We start from the raw sequence: 12,933 nt of genomic DNA on the forward strand, positions 1-12,933 counted from the left end.
TTTGTATATATCTATATAGGATTGACTGAAACGATTAGATAGACGCAATTTAATTCAATTCCCGCGCGCATCATGCACAAACTCGCTATCGTATTCTCTTTGCCACCGTAATCAATAAAACACCCCTTCGATCGTTTAATTAATCGCAACGAGCCGTTTTAAATTTATCTCCCTGCCTGCCTGCGTTCTCTTGCGACTCTTTTAAAATGAGATGTTTTTCTATTGGTACAATTGCTGATGAAGGAGCCAAGGGATAAAAATAAAAAAGTTTTAAAAGAAAGAAAATTCTTAAGAAGTAAATGGAAAATTGTAAAAACCAGCAATTGAATCTGCACCTGCTTCACTTTGTTTTAACAACTTTTTATATAGTCTCATTTTCCACTTATTATACAATCAGAAAATACTTTATTTTTTAATTAAAAAAAAAAATCACAAATATATATATATATATATATTTATTTTTTTCTCTAATTATTTAACTGTAAATTTTTAATGATGTAATCTATGAGTGCTACGAGTCGTAAAATTGATTATTTTAATTAGAGATAATTAAGAAAAATAATTAACAAGCTGTGGAAATTTTCGTAATTTTATATTTCATTTTTAGATGAATTTGAGCTTGTTAACTTTAAAAATCCCGGTATTATTTTTTTTTACAACCTTATTATTACAGAGTAAAAAAAAAGGTGCGACAATATTGATCTTTTACGCTTAAGATTTATGATTTATGAATTCAGCAACCGAGTGATGAATATTTATGAGAAAGAAAAGAAGCCTCAGACGATTAAATTCTATACTATTATTGCATTATGAAAATCTGTGGGATTGTGGAAAACTTTTTACCACAAAGACTTAAATATGCATTTATATATAGATACATGTATAAAAAGTAAATGAGGTACTACATCATTGGCAGTAAGACATTTTTAACATCTAAAAAAAGGATTCTAAAAAAATTCAATCTCTTATTGACGACTTCATTAATGGAATTTTTTTCTTATGATTTAACTCGACCAAGGCAAATGTCAAACAAAAAATAGAATTGGAAAATTTTATCCCCTAATGAATCAAGAGTTTAAAGTTTAAGTTTGAAATAAAAGGAAAACAAACGGTTGGAAACAAAAGGCGTAAAACAGAAATGGAAATAGAAGGGAATAAATTTCGATTTCTCTTCTCGAACAACTCGTTCACAGATAACTCTTTACCTAAGCAGTATTAATGATGACTACGCCCTTTCTCATTTCAACGAAAACTTCTCACAAAGTGATAAAAGCTCGTCTGACTCCACCGGTACAAAAGATAATTAATCATCATCCCAAATACAGACAGATTGTATTTTTCATATTTCTTTTGTTATACGAAAGCTAATCTCCTGATCCTTTGCATGAAAATTAGATTTTCCATCCCCAAATACGACAAGAGAAAAGTAAAATATTTTTTACCCACTTTATGAAGGAACGAGTAACACGATAAAATTGTAGAGGACAATATATCTAGCCTATGTATTAGTATACATACTGCAAAGTTACGATAAATGTAGTTTAGAAGCTCTGAAACTCGACGACACATCGGAGAAAAGCTCTTAGAAAACTCGGCATGGGTCGACGGTAGATGAAAGGCGAGAGAGTAAAAAGGGTGTCAAGGGTTTGAGGTACATACGAAGGAGTTGAAGAAAGCCGAGGCGAAATTTTTCAACAAGAGTCTTCTTACTCTTCTTCTTGATGGTTTCCGCAAGTTCTTGTCAGCCAGCGCCACCGCGTGCTAGCGTCAGATAACCATTTTAATGAGAAGCTATGTCCTGATATTTTTACGTTCAGATTTCATTTATTTTTTTTTCTTAAAACAGAAAAAAAATGACAATAAATAATTAAATAAATAAATGACAAAAAAAGTTGATGCTTTTTATTTAAGAAAAGTAAAAAAAATTCTGAGATCACAAGAAGTCATTCTTATCGGCCACTTCCAGTCCGTTATCTCTTTTATCTCGCACACGCGACGAGCATTAGAGTCTCTAAAGAATATAAAGAGTAGTACAGAAAATAAAACAGAAGCAGAATAAGTATAAGTATAAGAAAGTGGTAAAATCACTTGAGTTCCATCTTTTTCTATTTTACTGATTCTCATTGTTCTAGCTTATTTCGAGTACTCAAAAGTTGTTGTTCCTACTCTTATTTCCGTGACTTTGGTGACGACAATTCACCGCAAGATCTTTTATACTACCTCTTACTCAACAATACTCCGTACAGATATATAATATAGAATAGTATATAGATATAATCTGTGTACTCACCCGCACAATTCTATCGTGCTCTCAGTATCCTCCTCAATCCTATAACCAACTGCCCGTTCGACCATTCAGCTTTTGCTCGCTTACTTACTTCTACTCTATCCACCAGCATTGTATACAGATATACATATCTATACACCCACTACGAAGAGAACAAGACGCTCAGAGTCTCTTTTGCGTTCAACAAAGGGACTTAGCGATTGCCATTTCCTGGTCCATTGTTTTCTAAAAATACCTCGAGCTTTGCTGCGATAGTAGAGTGATGCCTCAGCGCTAAAATTAGCTCAACTGACGTCGCAGATTAAACGATGGGAATTCTCGGTCTAGTCGGGATCAAAACGAATAAAAGATGAAAAAAAAAAAAAAGAATAAAGACGGACGTGCAGAACGAGAGAAAGGAACAACGTGATTTAAATTCACTTTATAGCCGCAATTTCGTGCGGTTTACGGTTTTCTAGGAAGTAGTATTCTACTGGCTCATTTCCTCTGAACAACTAAACCTAATGCTGCTAAACCCTGGTTGTTTTAATTCTCTCTTAATTTTAACAAACTTGTTCTTTACGTTGCGGATCATGGTTTCCTACTAAAATTTGACATTAGTGAAAATAAATGCTACGGATTTGTTTTGCGTCTGTTGACAAATTTCCCGTCGCAATTTTATTTTATTTTCATTATCAAGGTCTTAGTTTGAAATAAGACATTTCCGAAAATTTTCAGAAAGTTATTTTTCACAAAGAAAAAGTTTACGGATTAATCCTGTTACCGATTAATTCTGCTACGAAAAAAAGTTAAAAAATGTTGCCCGCATAAGTCCGTGAAACATTTAGTTACATCAAAGAGACATAAATTGACAGAATGGCCTTGGTTATAAGGTCTAAAGTTACCAGCACATGAGCTGCTCCAGCACGACGTGGGTAAGAGAAAAAGAGCCAACGAGTACCAATGGGCGGGTAGTACGAGATACTTTTAGAACCAAGGATTTGAGAGAAAATAAAGGGTCGTTGCGGGGTCGAGTAGACGAAAAAGCTATAGTAGGATACACAAACTGTCGAGCTGATATCGTTGTCCGTGGCAATTAGCGGGGATTTACCACACATTGGAATTGCTCGCATCTCTCCCGTCTGACTCTGTACCATACTATATACTAACTAAACCTCTTTTCCAACCAACAATCGACGCTTAATTGCTGCTACTAGCCCCGAGACTTGGCCATATTACCAACACACATCGAAAATCTCCCACGTCAACCAGCACACATTAAACGGACGCCCTCGTCGTTCGAAGCATGCCAAAAGTTTCGTATCATCGATCTAAATTCCTCAAGTTAGTTTCAAATTCCCATTCTCACTCGTAAAAAGAACCACTAAATACCATTACTTTTCACCACTAAAAAACTCATACCAATTATTATTAAATAAAGATTAATGGTCTATGATAAAAACCGCATTAAATGCCAATTGGTCAATTGATAATATTTTGTTTTTTTTTTAGTAAATAAACTTAGGCTACATTTTGCTTGAAAAACCTTTTCTCTCTCATAGGCAGTATCAAAAAATAAAAAAAAAATTATCGCATCTCGTTATAATGCCAAATATATTGATGGTAATTTCACGGTTGTGCGCGCCAATAGAGAATCGATCGACTGTGTGACATCATACGCCTGTACAATGGGAAACAAATTACGAAATTACCATACTAAGTGACTTTCCGGTGTGTGCAATAGCGCATCCACGTGGATAACTATATAGATATAGGTTAGTTATACATCAATATGTATATAGACAGATGTGTTGCACAGGTAGAGGCCATAGGGACAGACATCATGAGCTCTGCAAGCAAGCAAGATCGCGGTACATTTGCATCTGTGCGAGATAACGCTGATGCATCAGCTCCCAGTGGCCATCCACAGCTCATTAATGTACCAATACGGGGGGCACATCAAGGTTACAATAAAGTATGCAGTAGCGAGTGCTAATTAGGATTCGATCGTTTGCTCTCTCTTTACGCTTCCATACATCCACAGGTATATAGTTCACTGATAATAAACTCAGAGGCGGTGCACTCTGCTCTGGCACACCCCCGTCCCCTTCGTCCCTCAGGGAATCCGCGGGACCATGCGAAACAATGTTCTGTCATGACTAATTCAAAATCCATATATATTGTTCCCCTGATAAACTTCGAGCTTGACTCTCAATTATCGAGACCAGTTGCAGCTGCACCAGTTCCAATAGCAATGGTACCAGAACTCGAGCAATCACGGCTTTAGTACAAATTTATGTTGACAAGAAAAATAATTATCTTAATTGATTTTGATTGTTTACTAAAAAGAAAAAAGAAGTTGCTACATTTTTTCAGCCTTAAAATGATAATAATTTTGTTGAATAAATAAGTGAATAATATTTTGCATAAACTGAAACAAGGACTTCTACATAGCAACCATAGAGAGAAGGGACGAAAATTTATAGCAGAGATTTATAGCTAAGCTGTAAATTCCAAGATAAGCAAATAGTTGCTCTGTCTCGCACGACAAAGCAGTCGAGTACCGGGTGGTGCATCAGGCGATGCTGAGAAGCGTACCAGCTCCTAAGAAGCTATCAGCTATAACTGTAACTATAACTACCTAACCAGTTTCTAGGCTTCACTTGTGCCTTGAAACTTTGCTAGCAGCATATTCTCCCTTTCCCTCTCTGCTTCATACTCTCTGCTAAACGCTACCTGCTGAATCTCTCTCGGTCTTTGAATTTAGCTTGTGAGTGCTTATGTCGAACTAACAATAAGATCAACAGTACACTACTTAACATCCGAAAGTTCATGAGCCATGAAGCATGAGTCAACTTTTGAATCGTTAAGTCGCAGCAACGTTTCATAAACAAGCATGAGCAAGCCTTTAGCGCTAAGTTGCTGTACTGGGAATAGAGGGTAAAAGGCATCAAAAGTGGCAGCCGAAAGGGTATGAAATTAGAGAGACAAACAAACTAAGCGGAAGTCTGAGTGATGAGCGCCCAACGCGGAGAGAATATATGGATATAAATTAACCGGTTCCACTCAAGAGCATCTAGAGCAGAAACCATGTGAGATATTCGACGTTGAACTTCAGCAAGTGAAACACCGTCATCAAGGCGCTCTAGCAGCCTCTTGGCTGATCGTCTAATCATACAAAGACGAAATTTAATATATGAAGGTGACTATACTACTATTGCCGGAGGAGTATAGTCACTTGGTTTCATGTGGCTGAACAATTCCACTCATGTTTCCTCGTCACGAACGATTTCACGCGTCGGGATGTTTAATTGAATTGGTGAATTTCGTGGATCGAATCCATTTCCTACTCTATTCTACTGGAAGACTCTAGTTGTAGAGCCATCTAGATAGATAGATCGTCCTATAAGACCTCGAGCAATCGTGGTAAAGTACAGATCTAAGAAGATGAGCAGGAAGTGAAACAGAGAAGGACAGAGAGTGAATGAGAAAGAGAAAAGATTATTATTGTTGATTCTTGGATCCAAAGCTCAAGACGATAGAACTTTAGCATTGTCACGATTGCCGTAACTTAAACTATGCATAGCTGTTATCAAGACTATTGATTTCTCTAGCTTATAATTCCTGCTATAATTATGAATTACTCATTAATTTATAATTAAATGAGATTATAAGAACAAGTAAATTTATATTTTTATTGATAACGGACAAGAAATAGCTTTAGATGGGTGTCAAAGTGCGTGATGGTAAACGTTAAGACCCAACAAAGAAAGCCAGTTCGCATAATTTACCACAATAAACTGTACAAGTATGGTAAGGGTCATGATTTATTTTTAGTATATATGTATATATATATCGAGAAGTAGGGTCGGCTATTCAGCTTTCAATTTTCCGCCAATTACACTTAGTACAGAGTATTAAAATTGAATAGAAAGTCATCGGGTGGTCCTGTAATCAAAGGCTTGTCGATAACAGGGCACACTTGCCACCACCGTTATCGTCGTAGTCGAAGCCAACATCTTTGTCGCTGTTCATTGATCGTCATATGAAACGATCAGACTAATTAGAAGTTAACAGATTTGGGGTATAAGGTACGAGAGTCATAGTACAAGAAAGATGTAAAATAGCTCAGTTATCTCAAGGGAATATTTCCCAATACCATTGAATATTAATACAGCAAGTCGTTTCACTAGGAATATTCTGCAAGAAAATTAATTATTTATCAAGTCTAATGGCCTTCTCAACCCTGCCAAAGCTTATACAATCGATACTCATTACAATAGTTTGTATAAATAAATCTCGGTATTTATTAAAATAAAATGAATGAACTCTATTGGTAAAACAATTAATTAATACTTTTTAAAATCGTTTGAATTATTTAGGAATAAGTTTAAGCGATTTTATTAGCTGGTGTTTTTACCCCAGATGTTTGTAGTTGACGGTAATCCGAGTAAAGGGTAGTGTCCTGTTAGACATGAGGGTGTAAAGGAGCGTAAAGGAAGTGCCGGTAGAGAGCAGGAGTTGAAGGAGGGGAAGAAAAGAGAAAAGAGAATTAGATAGCCAGAATAATTTTAGTTTAGTTGCGATGGTAGTTTTCGACAAGAGTAAAGTGTAGAGGGTAGAGTACAGAGAGGCCGATATACTATGGAAACGCGAGATAACGAACGATGGCGGCGTTAATTGTGATCGTTAATTCAAGTCACGTCGGAAGGGTTGCTGGAGCTTATCCCTAGCCCGAGTGCCGAGCGACTCGTCGATGGTGGATCCTCTGCTCCACATCTACACTGCCAGTGGTGAGTTGAGTATGAAATGTTCGGTTTGCAATGCCACCACGTAACGACAGGCCCACTGGATGGAACTACTACTGCATATTGAGAGTCGAGAGAGCAAGAGTTATAGAGAGGGATCACATCGATCTCATCACCGCCGTTTGTCTCGTAATAATGTCGCAGGGCAATGCTGATTACTCAGGACCGGGAATCCGGGAGCTGGGTGCGCGACGATTGCTCACCACTTGCAAAAAACCACTCCGAAAATCTTTACTTTAATTCCTTGTCATTGTTATATGGGTTACACAGTATTATATAGACGATAGATAAAAACCGACGACTAGAGAGTTTAATGTGAGCTCGACCATTCATTTGATGAGACCATTAATGTCTTGTTAAATGATACAGTGTCTGGTTTGTAGTAATTCTATTTGTACTGGAAACAGATTTTTTTTCGGATTAAAAAAGAAATTTAATTTTTTTCTGTTGAATAAATGCCATCAAATAAAAGCTTTTTTTTAATTGGTCATTATTTTTTATCTTTTATACCCTTTGACTATAAAAATGATAAACTTTTTTATATTTATCTTTAAAAAAAATATTTTCATTACTCGAGTAACAAAAGAATTCATTCAAAATTTTTGTTAATAAATAATTCTCTAAAATTGTTAAATAAAAATCGTTTTTTTTATAGTTTTTGGTATTTCTCTAGGCAATATTAAATTTATAGATAATCGTAAGCTCAATCATCATTGATAATAAATAATAGAAATCGAATAATTTATTACTATCCACTACAATTCAGCACGTATTTAATACTCGACATTATTTACAACCCTTGAATAATAAACTCATAATCTATATTACCCATAATCCCGGCATTTACTTTGCAGATTATCGTTCGCTTTTTTATTTCTTTTTGTAAAAAAAACTATTTTTTTTTTTAAAAAAAGAAAACGTTATCAATCATCTAAAATGAAAAAGTTTCGTATAATGGCATAATAGCTCTATATTGCTTTTTAGTCGTTCACCGCAAATATTTGAGGTCGTCGAATATATATGCGCTGGAGTACAAGCAAACTAGCATATGAGAGAGCGAGGTAGCACAGTACAGTAGGCAGACCAACGATCAAGCCAGCCACCGAGCAAGCGATCCTCCAATATTTCGTAGAGTAAAGTGCAAAAGCCAAAGACTGTGTAGGCGGATAAATGTGTCCTATGGCCTCTTTATGGTCTCTTTCAAAGAGATATTACCAACCTAAACTCTATAAATCATGTCTCCCACGAGGATATAAAGAAGATACACCACTCCAAGCACCAGCAGAACCAGTAGTAGCGATACTTGTAGCCATAAGGATTAAAGTAAACTAACTACTCGACTTTTAAAGTTATAACACATTCATGAGCATAATAAATTACAATTTAGTCTAATATACTTGCAATTTATTGCTCAATGTAATATACGTCTGCGACATCTAAATGACAGAGTGACAGGTTGCAAGTAGATCTAGAGGAAAAAGTCGTGATTGAAAATAATCTATTGAGATAAACGTATAAAAATACGTTTAGTACATATATAAATATATATATAGATATGAAGAGATAGCAATTGACAGCAACGTATGTCAGCCCCATCGGCCTAACTAGATGGATATTTCTATACATACGCTGACATTTCGACGCACATATATATGACAAGGTTGGTGTGTTGTATGGGTTGAATAAAGGAAGGGATGAAAGGATGGAATCAAGGTGAGAGGGTGAGTGGGACATTTCGTCGGGACACCTGCTGCCAATAAATCAATAACAGATATGCCGGGTAATTTGTGTTGTGGGACAGAGACACGTTCTCATCCACCTTCTCATGTTCTTGTATATATATACATATAAATTGTAGAATAGGAAACCTTGGATCTCTGAACTCCCCGAAATCCCCTTGTCGACGTAGCACGAGATGCTGTAAGGTAAATTCTCTTTGGCATTAATAGCTGTTAAATATTGGTTATACTCTCCATAGGATACGACGAGAGAACGCGCGTGGACGTTCCTGGTACATAATTCAGTAATCATGTCGGCAATGATCCTTCCGATGTGCTTAGTTGTCTGCGTAAATTTACTATACTATATATATACCATACGATAGACAATATATCCTATTATACGGTTCCTCATAACGGAGATCCATCTGGTTTTAATGAAAATGCTAATGCTCGAATACTGAATGCTTATTAATTGCCTCTATAATTTTATACACATTAATAACTAATAGTATATTAAAATAGGGTAGGGCAATATATCCCCTTAGAGGTAGGGGATAGTACCATCCTCCCGTATAGAATTTTTTGTCGGACCAGGATGGAAAGTTCGACCAAAATAAAAATTTAAAAAAAATTTGGAAAATCCGAACATTCACACCTCAATCGCTCATTTCATTTTCAATCATTACTTTTATTATTTAATATTCATGTATTTTTAACTTCCCGCGAAGAAAATTAAAAATTTTCTAAAATTCGGAAAGTTATTGGTTTCGGCCGGATTTTCGAAAATCGAGTTTTCATTAGATGTCGACGTTTTGAGGTCCAGGGAAGCAAGTCTGACCATTTTCAGGATGATAGCTGAGTGTGTGTGTGTGTGTGTACAGCAGAAATTCGTGAAAATTAGCTGATTATCGAGTTTAGGCGAACTTGTAGCAAATTGAAGGGCCTCGTCACCGTATATTATGTATCCACGCGATAGTACGCACCCTAAAACACAGTAAAAACCACTACTTCCTATGCCTCGTTCGAAAAAAAAATTTTTTTTCAATTGTTGACAGCATAAATTCACGAAAATTCGCTGATTATTGAGTTCAGGCGAACTTGGAGCAAATTGAGGGGCCTCGTCACGGTAGATTATGTATTCTCCAATAGTACGCACCCTAAAACACATGAGATACTAAAAAACTGCGTCGAATGTCACCTCAAACGTGACAATTGGTTTATTAGTTTAAAGGATATCGGCGATGAAATATGAAAACGATAACAATTGTCCTCATTTTTCCAGGATAATTCATTATATGAATTATGTAATGTACCTCAAATTGAACCGATCTACGATTTTTTTTCAGTGAAATGTATATACTGTCGGTCCAGTCGTTTTTTACATGTTTTTATTATGATTTTTTTTAATTACAATAATTATTCTAATAGAATTTTAAATCGTGTTTCATAAGTGAGAAGTGTTTTATAACTAATATCAGTGTTTGTGTGAATAATTTAAATCAATGTATTCTAATATAAATAATGAGTATAAATGATACTGAAGTTAGCAGACGTCTGACAGTTTTTGAATTTTTTTAAAAACGATTAACTATAAAAAAAAAAATATTTTGAAAAATTGCACCTATAGTTTATTAAATTTTCTACATGTGTATATTTTTAGTTTTTTGCAATTTATTTGTTGAAAAAAAAATCCGAAAATTTGTAACTGTCTGCTAATTTCAGGATCGTGAGTGTAAATGTTGCAGACATACGAGAATTTTTTAATTGCATACAAAAAAATTAAATAATTGAAACAATAAAATTAAAAAAAATGCATATACTTAGTTTTGAATTTTCTGAATATGCATTTTTTTATTTTTATTTTATAAACATTTTAATTTATTATTTCAAAGTTTTAAAAACTGTCAGATGTCCGCTTACTTTACTATCATATATAAATAATTATGTAATTATTTAAATTTCGTTTTCGTGTTGAGCTCCGTTCGATTTACTTAAAATTATCCATTTAATTTATTACTTACTCATTACTGGCTTATCACTTTTTTTTTCAACTTGCATATTTTTTCCATCCATAATTTTCAACGTTCTAAAAAAATAGACTTCAGTCGACGGTAACTTTTCTCTATACGATCCAAAAATTTAAAAAATAGCAGGATTAATTTTTTTTTATTTTACGGTAATAGAACTTGTTATCATAATTTATGAAGCAAATCACATTTTCTACTTCCTTTTATAAATAAAAAAAGTAGTTTAGGGATCAAAATTATTATATTTTATAGAAATAGGTTAACAATAATAATAATAATGAAAATTTTAGTCGAATATATCGCAATTTCTCTCAGTAACAAGAAAGTCGTAATGACATAAAGCTTATTAGTAACGTCGGGACTTTGGAGCTCGTGCAGGAAATAAATTGCTTCATAAATAGGAGTGGGTATCTATCTGAAGCGTTTGCAGGCAGGCATCGCAAGTACAAGGTGGCTAATGAATGTTGGAAGAAGCCGTCTTGATACACTCTCTCTAGATGCTGATGTTCGTAACAGTATCGTTCATACTTACAGTTATACTTGTTATATATTTGTACCTCTATCAGAGTAGTGCACTGTAAAAAATCACCGGGGTAAGTCCAAGCGGTGTAGGTGTTAAAATTTTCGGTGTTAAATTTACCCCCGAAAGCGGTGTGAAAATAACGCCGCCACCAGTGTAAATATTCTAGACCGGTGTTAAAATAACGCTGCCACCGGTGTAGATATTCTTTACCGGTGTTAAAATATTTTACTTTGTAGATATTTTTACTTACTCGATCACTATACTTGTTAATAAATGATATTTTTTATTAATTTTCATAAAGAACTGACATTTTTTGTGTTTTATAATCTTTAAAGTTAATACTCCAAGCGGACGCAATTTACTCCGCTTTTACACCTGTTACCCCGCTTTTACACCGGTATTACTCCGTTTTTACATCGATTACCCCACTTTTACACCTGCATTACTCCACTTTTACACCGGTAATTTTAACACCGGTGTATTACTCCTCCTACACCGGTGTAATTTCATTTTAACACCGCTCTTTTTACAGTGTGATAATCACAGCAATAGACAGTACTTATAGAAGAGTCAGGAATAGAACCAGTAGAAATTCGTTTCTTTGCGTCTACTCCCAATTTACAGGTCGAAAAATTGTAGCGAGATTGAGGCTTAGTGTAAACTCAAAATTGCGTAATGCCCAAAACTTAAAAGCGACTGATGTTTAAGTAAGAACTCAATAAATTCAAGTTGTTCCATATATATATATATATGTAACTACTATTATGTATATATGTACTCCATATTGCCAGGATGCTACTGCGATCGATAAAAGATTTTCAATAGGTTCTTCGTGTGAGCCCAGCTATTGGTCCTCACAACTCACGTACAAGCAATTTCATTGCAAACACATCATTTTATAACGATACACTGACATTGTATTCACGACAATCAATATTCAATTGGTTAATATTTATGTATGGAAATGGAACGTAAACTTTGCGAAATAATTTACTCGGTCTTTTTTGGTGCATATTTTTTTTGCATTCATTATCATTTTTTTCAGACTTTCTTTGTGCTTCTACTCGTATTTTATTATTTATATTTTTTTAACAAAATCTAAGTAACTAACGGAATTTGAAATAGCATCAAATATAATACGTGATATTTTTAAATTTTTAAAATTTTTTTTTCAACTAAGACTTTATTTATACAATTTCGTAGTATGAATTAATAACGTTAATTAAAAAGAAAATCTCATATTTATTCAGGGTAATAATTTAATAATAATGTTGTATATTAAATGTATATACAACATTATTATGATAATGATGATCGGGATGATCATAGTAATGATTGGGATGATATGACTGTATAATTTATCATAGGTCTGGAGGCGATAAGTAAATTGTCTGGAATAGGAAAAAAAAAATTCGGTTACTGTAGAGCTCTTCAACATTTGCAGTTTTTCAAAGCACCCTTCGTTATTTAGCGACTGAACAACAGCAGGTATACCAGAGCATGAAGTTTTGGTTTATTTTAATCTACTGCCGTCATCTGAATGCAATTTGACAGAAGAATTTGCCGTCACTTTGAAGTGAAACTTCCA

General features: G+C 34.5%; 2 protein-coding genes across 2 annotated transcripts in view; one reads left to right on the forward strand and one right to left on the reverse strand.

Moving 5' to 3' along the window:
• LOC130668471 (mitochondrial sodium/calcium exchanger protein-like) overlaps positions 1 to 2,393 on the reverse strand; it is a 37,784-nt gene extending 35,391 nt beyond the window's left edge. The window contains exon 1 of the mRNA XM_057470786.1: positions 2,291 to 2,393. The gene's annotated coding sequence lies outside the window, so the exon portion shown is untranslated. The remainder of the gene's footprint in view (positions 1 to 2,290) is intronic.
• LOC130668476 (uncharacterized) overlaps positions 1 to 12,933 on the forward strand; it is a 67,505-nt gene that overhangs the window by 39,171 nt on the left and 15,401 nt on the right. The gene's annotated exons all lie outside the window — the stretch shown is intronic.

The sequence above is a fragment of the Microplitis mediator genome, chromosome 5, assembly GCF_029852145.1.
Source record: "Microplitis mediator isolate UGA2020A chromosome 5, iyMicMedi2.1, whole genome shotgun sequence".
NCBI classification, from domain to species: Eukaryota; Metazoa; Arthropoda; class Insecta; order Hymenoptera; family Braconidae; genus Microplitis; species Microplitis mediator.